Genomic DNA, 9,646 nt, shown 5'->3' with positions numbered 1-9,646 from the left:
GTTTTGTTTAAATCATTTGTTTGTTTATTATTTAATAAAACGCTGGATGCCGTAGCATCTCAGGTTCACCGGAATTACATGTTTTGGTTTCTGGTTCTTCCGGGTCTGACGTCATCACTACAGTTATCCTGGTCACACAGTGTCACAGCTTAAATAAATGTGAATTTTCTTTTTTTTTTCAATTTCCTGTTCCTCCATTGTGGATTGTGTTCAGTGTTCAGCATATAAACCTTAATTGTATTTACATTCTGTATTAGTAGATTAATTTTTTTTTTTCATAAGCTAAAATCTTTAATGTTATTTGTGTTTTGATATTTATTGCGATTTAAATCTTCTACCATATGTTTTTTTTTTCAGTTTTGTGTCCCACATTGGCTTAAATATGGCATTGAAAGTGAAAAAAACAAATCCATTGCTACCGAAGTAGACACAAGTGAGTGTGCAGATAATGCCTGTGCAATTATTAGTGTTTACAGGCATACCTGAAAATTGCTTGTTGCAGTATAGGAAAAGGGTCGACCCTTACTAAAGGACATTGTAAAGATGTGGAAGGAAACTCAAGTGGGATTTCCAGAGGTTCACTAACACACCACTCAAACTCTACCTGACAATGTGTTTTTGTATTGTGTTCGCTTCTGTTTCTTCACTTTGAGAATTTTTTTTTTTTTTTTTGCCGTCTGAACAGTTTGCTATTTGTTATAAAATGCACATTTCATCTGTGATCGAGTATTTGGTTCTTTGCAAGTCACCCAATCTGCACTTTGCTGCCACCTGCTGGTTTCTTAAGGTTTTGGGTGAAAAATAAAGTTCTAAACTTTCAGTTCTGCCAGTTACTAATTAACTAATCCAGGTGTACTGTATAATCTATAAATACAGTTTATTTCAAACAGGGTTGGAGGTCAATTCCTGATTTTCAATTCCATTTCCAAGTCCTTTTTAAAATCAATTACCAATTTGTTCTAAGTAATTGGAATTGGAATTTATATTAGAGTGACAATAATTGTTCAGCTGCTTTCATTTGAAGCCAAATTAATTGGCTAACAGTGACTTTCATTTAAGTAATGTGTTGCCACTGTGAGAAGCACATTTTAACAGAATGCTGCTAATTGCAATTTTGATCAATGGTGTGTTGGAATTGATTAAAAGGGAATGATAATTGAAATTGGGAATTCATTTTAAAAAGGAATTGGAAACTGAATTGCAAATAAAACAACAGGAATTGACTCTCAACCCTGATTTGAAATGGTATACCCCAAGCGAGCAACATATTTTCACGATTTTGTGATCTACATTGACATAAGGTAAAAAGACCTGCAAGCTTGAATTGCATGGATTGATTTTTGTAAATCTGCCCAAGATAGAGCAAGGAATGTTTTTGGTGAGGTTTTCTCTGTTACGTTAGACAAAGAGAGGCTGCTACTTTCACCTGAAGAGACCTTTGAGGTCTTGAAAGCTTGTAATTTTAATTATTGTTTCAATAGTCCAATAAAAGGTACCACATCTCTTTCTCTTTGTCTATCATCTCTGGACTGATACAGTTACAATTTAATCTATCAACGATTATGTTACATTAAAATTTTAACATGCAAGTACTACTGTACATATATATGAGGCACAGTACCTCATTTTGTGACTGGATAATCCACTAACATTTCTGTACTGCAGTGTACGTGCTCTACATGTTTAAACATCGGGTGGAGACCAATGCTGAACAACTGGAAAGTGCAGCTATGACCAAAGGTTTTGCACTACCTTCTAGATTTCACTAATTTTGCTTGATAAAATCATGTTAACATATTGAATTATATACCGCTTTGTAGTTTTCATCTTCTCATTCAGGGAACCAGGTTTACGGTAAACTAATGTTATTTTCCCCAAAAGTTTAACTGAGATGTCCTGACAGATTTTTTTAAGCATAAAAATTGACACTAAGTGCTAGTGCAGAGTGTACACTGATAGCAAGTCCTTCAGGCGCATGCTCTGAATATTTCACCAAACATATCACAAAGCATTTTGGGATATTAGAGGATACACAAAAAATGTAGTTTGGTATTATAGTGTCCACACCTCTGATAATCCGCACTCCCTGATGAGATCTAATTGAGAACTGGACTCGAGAATATACAGCTTATAATTTAACAAGCCAGGCAGGTGTAAGCACATGACATGTTCCCGTGCAGTACCATAACCAGACCTCTGTAACCTGATCTCATTGACCTTTCACGCAATCTACTGCCTACTTTAAAACACTCCCATTTTATCTAGGCGGTCTCTTTTGAGTTTGTTTGTAGCTTCTGCCATTTCCTTATCTACTATTTTCCTACCTGGTTTGACCATTTTGCTGATCAACTACCCTTCTCGGATTATTCCTACCTATTTCTGGCTGATGTCTCTCTGTCTTCGGATCTTCCTTCCTAACGGATTTACGACAACTCTTTCAGATTACCCCCTTTCTGTTGTTTGCCTGGAAATGGAACTGCCGATCGCAGATGTCTTTCCATTCGATTTGGAAGACAGCCATGTCTTACGGTTCTGAACGTTTCAGTAAAAGTGTCCTTCTACCCCGCAATAGACAATACACTCATAGACAGCTCCTGACCAAATCAATAGGTTTTGCAGCAGCCTCAGAACAAAGCATTCCTCATCCTCTTAGGTTCTGCAGCGGCCTCAGATCTATGCATTCTTCATCTCCGGCTCCATCTAAACCACCTTAACACTCAAGACCAATATCCACCGCATTCAGCAGATCTCTGCTCTCTACAGCAGACCACTGCACACTACCAATGGCAGTCCACCGTTCACTATTACAGCTCCGCTTAAGCAGATCTCTGCTCTCTACAGCAGGCCACTGCACACTACTGACAGCACTCCATTGTTTACTTTCTCAGATCTCTGCTCTGTTCAGCAGATCCCGCCCTCTACTGTTAATCACTCCTAACTACAGCAGATCTCGGCTCCGTCTTCAGATCTGCTCACTATTGCAGCATGCAAAAGTTTCTTTAGTTTACTGTTCAAATCTGCAACTGCAGTCCTCCAGAGCTTGCAACACTCCAGCTTTCCTCCAATACGCAGATCGTGGTGGCATTTCTGAGTCAAGGTTAACGCTAATCCCCATCTAATCAAAATACAGGGCGCTTGACTTCCTCAGCAATCTAGTCATATGTCTGCTTATCCTCTCAAATATTACAGCATTAATACACAATGAGAGACATGGTACAAGACTGGAAATCTGTCTTTATTATGAGTGAAGGAGTTCCACTATTAGGAGAATCACTGGAGTTGTGAAACCCAAATCTCTGATCGACAGGGATATGACATTTCCAGCTCAATTGGACAGGAGCACGATGTTCCTCGTGCTCTGCAAAGTCGTATTTGCCAAACCGGTCTTCCCCCCTCCTCCAGCTTCCTGATCCCACTCATTTAGGCATCCAAGTGCAGCAGGAGCATTGGCTAGTCAGGATCCAGACTAGCCATCTGCTACAGAGACCCTGGGCGACATCTCACCGGTATCAGTGGATGCATCCACTAGGGCCGCCATTATCCATGAAGAGATATTTGCCAACATCAAGGGCTTCCTACAGCCTCTGGTGGATTCATTGTCTACCATCAATGCCAGGCTTGATGCTTTAGAGAAGTGATCTGCTGCAGCAGCAGCCCCTCCTGTCCCCAGCACTTCAAGCATTCTCCAGCCAATGGCAGCTGAAGCTCTTCGGAACGATCTAGCCTCAGCTTCCGCTGCAGCTCGGCCCACAATAGCCATCAGACGCCACTTCCTATCACCCCAGCTAAGACGTCAAATCATTGAGGGTCTGCAGATTCCACCATCTCATGCCAGCCATAGCCCCTCACCCTTGCAACCTCGTCTGTTCTACCAATTAATCATGGACTAAATGCATCTCTTCCTAGACCGCTACAATCCGCCCAGGATTATATATGTCTGCTGCCCTGGCTCCTGCTATCAATTCATCATATCATACTGCATGGAATGCATACTCTCGATTCTGTGCTCAAAAGCAGATAATCCCGGTGCAGTTCAACCACCCCAGGATCCTGACATTCATTGCTCACCTCCAAGACAATAACCATCTTTCTCCTTCCTCTATTCATTCTTATCTGTCTGGAATACAGCACCACTACAGTCTTCAGTGTATCTAGGTGCTCACCCTCCTCTAAAAAAATCAATATATAATTAACAATAGTAAATATTAAAAAAAAAAAATAAGTAAAAAATTCAGAATAGACAGACCACTAATACATCCGGCGGTGATCGTCAGCAAGTAAATAGATCCACGCAGAAGTGGGAGGGAGATTTAAATATTATTATAAGATATTATTATTATTATTATTAATAATAATAATAATAATAATAATAATAATAATAATAATAATTAATAATAATAATAATAAAGAATAGTTAATCTAAATCTCTATTTTCCTCTTAATTAATCATGTAATGTAAAACACAGTACGACGTAGGTCATAAGACCGATATAATAGGATAAGCAATTCTGGGGTTGATGTTTAAAAAGCAACTTGGTGACCCCCCCAACCCCCCCCCCCCCAACCCCCCCCCCCCCCCCCCCCCCCCCCCCCCCCCCCCCCCCCCCCCCCCCCCCGCCCCCCCCCTCAAAAAAAAAAAAAAAAAGACATCAAAGTTTTAGTTTAATTTTAATTGCAAATGTTAATTTAAATCTTGGTTCATTATTTCATATTTTTTATTTTGAAGACACATCAATGTTGCTTTGCCGTGTCGGTTGCATAGAGCTGTAGAAGCCAACATCAGCAGCAGTTTGACTTATTTATTTTTTTAAATCAGTATTTAAATCGTATAATGAAGGCCATAGAGCGAGGATTTAAATATTATATCTACACTCAGCTGACGGTTTGGACCCAAAGCTGTTGCTGCACTCGGTACTGTAAGTTACAAGCAAGCACTATAAATATAAAATAAAATTACCTGTACATTTTTTTTTTTTTAATCCGAGTCAGTGATAACTTTATTTTTTTTCTCCTGGGTTGGGAAATAAAGTTAACAATTTAATAAAGGTAACAAGAACATAAGAGAAGGTGAATCTTTGGTGAGCAGAGTATAGTAGCTTGTAATTCCAGTCTGTTACTTTGTTTAAAAGATCATAGCCTTCAATATAAATGTATATACAGTACTGTGCAAAAGTTTTAGGCAGGTGTGAAAAAATGCTCTAAAGTAAGAATGCTTTCAAAAATAGACATGTTAATAGATTATATTTATCAATTAACTAAATGCAAAGTGAATGAACAGAAGAAAAATCTAAATCAAATCCATATTTGGTGTGACCACCCTTTGTCTTCAAAACAGCATCAATTCTTCTAGGTACACTTGCACAAAGTCAGGGATTTTGTAGGCATATAGTCAGGTGTACGATTAAACAATTATACCAAACAGTTGCTAATGATCATCAATTCAATATGTAAGTTGAAACACAATCATTAACTGAAACAGAAACAGCTGTGTAGGAGCAATAAAACTGGGTGAGGAACAGCCAAACTCAGCTAACAAGGTGAGGTTGCTGAAGACAGTTTACTGTCAAAAGTCATACACCATGGCAAGACTGAGCACAGCAACAAGAAACAAGGTAGTTATACTGCATCAGCAAGGTCTCTCCCAGGCAGAAATTTCAAGGCAGACAGGGGTTTCCAGATGTGCTGTCCAAGCTCTTTTGAAGAAGCACAAAGAAACGGGCAACGTTGAGGACCGTAGACGCAGTGGTCGGCCAAGGAAACTTACTGCAGCAGATGAAAGACACATCATGCTTACTTCCCTTCACAATAGGAAGATATCCAGCAGTGCCATCAGCTCAGAATTGACAGAAAACAATGGGACCCTGGTACACCCATCTACTGTCCGGAGAAGTCTGGTCAGAAGTGGCCTTCATGGAAGACTTCGGCCAAAAAGCCATACCTCCAACGTGGAAACAAGGCCAAGCGACTCAACTATGCACAAAAACACAGGAACTGGAGTACAGAAAAATGGCAGCAAGTGCTCTGGACTGATGAGTCAAAATTTGAAATATTTGGCTGTAGCAGAAGGCAGTTTGTTCGCCGAAGGGCTGGAGAGCGGTACACGAATGAGTGTCTGCAGGCAACAGTGAAGCATGGTGGAGGTTCCTTGCAAGTTTGGGGCTGCATTTCTGCAAATGGAGTTGGGGATTTGGTCAGAATTAATGGACTCCTCAATGCTGAGAAGCACAGGCAGATACTTATCCATCATGCAATACCATCAGGGAGGCATCTGATTGGCCCCAAATTTATTCTGCAGCATGACAACAACCCCAAACATATAGCGAAAGTCATTAAGAACTATCTTCAGCGTAAAGAAGAACAAGGAGTCCTGGAAGTGATGGTATGGCCCCCACAGAGCCCTGATCTCAACATCATCGAGTCTGTCTGGGATTACATGAAGAGAGAGAAGCAACTGAGGCTGCCTAAATCCACAGAAGAACTGTGGTTAGTTCTCCAAGATGTTTGGGCCAACCTACCTGCCGCGTTCCTTCAAAAACTGTGTGCAAGTGTACCTAGAAGAATTGATGCTGTTTGGCAAAGGGTGGTCACACCAATATTGATTTGATGTAGATTTTTCTTCTGTTCACTCACTTTGCATTTTGTTAATTGATAAATATGAACTATTAACATGTCTATTTTTGAAAGCATTCTTACTTTACAGCATTTTTTCACAATTGCCTAAAACTTTTGCACTGTACTGTACTTTGGCTGTCGTCATTCACAGTGTCAAATTGGGAAATACAGTTGGTCCTGTAATGGAAGGACATTTACCTTTTTGTTCCTTAGCCACTCCAGTGTAGCTTTGGCTGTGTGCTTTGGGTCGTTGTCATGCTGAAAGGTGAACTTCCGTCCCAGTTTCAGCTTTCTTGCAGAGGGCAAAAGGTTTTCCTCAAGGACCGTCAAAAAAGGAGAGAGTTCCTGAAGAGAAAAGAGACATGAAACGGGGTAGGCAAGGGGGGGAAGATAGGACTTGGGAAGGGGTAGGGACTGTGAACGGGGTCAGGGACGGCTAGGGGACGGCTCTTTTTGTAGCGGTATTTGTACTACCAGACGTGGTGGTGCAAAGTCACATGTCATCCTACCACAAGAAATCCACTAACCGCCACTACACGTTCACAACCAAAACGAGTGATAACGCTTTGCATTTAGGTCAAAAAGTTCCATTTTAGTTTCGTCAGACCACAAAACTTTTTGCCACATGGCTACAGAATCTCCTCAGCGTTTTTTTGCATACTTCAAACAGGATTCAAGGTCGGCTTTCTTGAGTTATGGCTTCCTTCTTGCCACCCTACCATACAGGCCAGATTTGTGGAGTGCCTGGGATACTGTTGTCACACGGGAGAGCCTTTGGGGAAGTTGGGGGGGTCACGTGTATGCACACTTTGAGCCTGTAGCTCTTGCAAAGTTGCTATTGGCCTCTTGGTAGCCTCTCTGATCAGTTTCCTTCTTGCTCAGTCATCCAGTTTGAAGGGACGGCCTGATCTAGGCAGGGTCTTGGTGGTGCCATGCACCTTTCACTTCTTAATAATCGTCTTGACTGTGCTCCAAGGGATATTCAAGGCCTTTGATATTTTTTTTTATACCCATCCCCTGATCTGTGCCTTTCAACAACTTTGTCCCGGAGTTCTTTTGAAAGCTCTTTGGTGCTTATGGTTGAGTCTTTGTTTTGAAATGCACTACCCAGCAGAGGGAACTTACAGGAACTGCTGAATTTATCCTGAATCATGTGAATTACTACAATTTAACACAGGTGGAGGCCACTTAACTTGGTGTGTAGTTTTGAAGCTGATTGGTTACACCTGAGCTAATTTAGGACTACTGTTACTAGGGGGGTGGATACTTATCCAACCAAACTATTTCAGTTTTTATTTTTAATGAATTTTCTATTCAAATTTTTCTAATATTTTTTTTCACTTGGAAGCTGTGGGGTAGGATGTGTAGATAAATGGAAAAAAAAAAATTGAATGCATTTTAATTCCAGGCTATAAGGCAACAAAAGGTGAAAATTTTGAAAGGGGGTGTAGACTTTATAGGCACTGTACACACACAAAATATATATATATATATATATATATATATATATATATATATATATATATATATATATAATTCATCAAAAGTTTATACCAGCACTAAAAAATATATTTATCTGCTTATTTCCAAACTGGGGTGCCTTATGTCGGGAATTAAACATAAACAAAATACCTGACTGTGGAAAACCACAGACAGAGGGGAAAAAAAGGCAACTCCCTTGGATTAAACCTGATCCGTGGTCAACTTGTATCTTTATTGTTGCATATTCATGTTTCAAAAGTCAGCCAGCAACAATGTTTACATGTTTCAATAGTTTGTCTTCATCAGAACATTGTAAAAGGCATGTGTTTCAAACATTTAAATATTTCAAAGCCAGGACCACACACTGTTTCAATAATTAAAAACAATTTGCACCCAATCAGGAGTCAATTAGTTAATCAATTAATAGATAATTGTTTCAACAGGCGATAATAAAAACATAATGATTACCAACACTTCATATATTACGCAAATCATTAATGTGTATAACTCCTCAGAAAATAATGTTATATTAACTGACATAAATTAATATTGTTGTTGAGACCCAATGTGCTTCTCGAAGTAGCAGAATATTTACCAAATTCCCCCCTCTAGCTGGTACATTGATTTTCTGTCGGGCTTTTGTGTAGTGTTTTGCCAAAGCATAGTCATGATTCTGATTTCGAATAGCTGCTTTGTGTTCTGCAATCAGTGTTTTCAAGCTTCTCTTACTTTGTCCAATATAGACCAGACCACACATGGGTTAACATATAAATTACACTAGTAGTGTTGCATTTTATAAACCCTTGAATTTTAATTTTTTATACCTGATCTTGGATGGGGAAAAAGTTTTGTATTCGTGGTGTTAGAACAATGTACACAATGTCCACATTTGTAAATACCATTAGGTTTATTTGAAAGCCAAGTTTGGGGATGTTCTGTTTTCAGATTAAAGGAATACACCAAGATATCCTTTATATTCTTGGCGCGTTTAAATGTAACACAAGGTGGATTTTCTTGTATTACTTCTCTCAAAGAGTGGTCACTTTTCAAAACTTGCCAATGTTTGCAATTTATCCTGTTAACATCATTTGAAATTCAGTTGAAAAACAAGTCATATTGGAATTACTATGGTCTTTGACTTTCTTTTGAAGTAATGATTCCCTATTTATATGTTTAATTTCTTCAATAGTTTTTTTTAGAAGACAATTTTTATATCCTTGGGTCCTAAAATTGAAAAATTATATATTAAAAAACATTTCCTCAGTTTTGACAGCAAGCTGGTCCTCTGTACTACAATTTTGCTTCACATGTAATAATTGCCCTCTTGGTATATTGTTTATCAAGGAACGTGGATGTTGACTATTAGCAATTAACAACGAATTTCGATCTGTTGGTTTACTAAATATAGAAGTGTGTAACTTGTTGGCATACTTGTAAATTTCCAAATCTAGAAATCTAAATCATACTTAAGTTGTAAATTGTCATCAACTGAGTTAATGTATTCCACAAATTGTTCAAGTTGTACCTTAGAACCAGACCAGATTCGTAATAT

This window comes from Polyodon spathula, chromosome 2 (genome assembly GCF_017654505.1).
Source record: "Polyodon spathula isolate WHYD16114869_AA chromosome 2, ASM1765450v1, whole genome shotgun sequence".
Taxonomy (NCBI): domain Eukaryota; kingdom Metazoa; phylum Chordata; class Actinopteri; order Acipenseriformes; family Polyodontidae; genus Polyodon; species Polyodon spathula.
The sequence above is the reverse complement of the archived record's forward strand: the minus strand, read 5'-3'. Positions refer to the sequence as shown.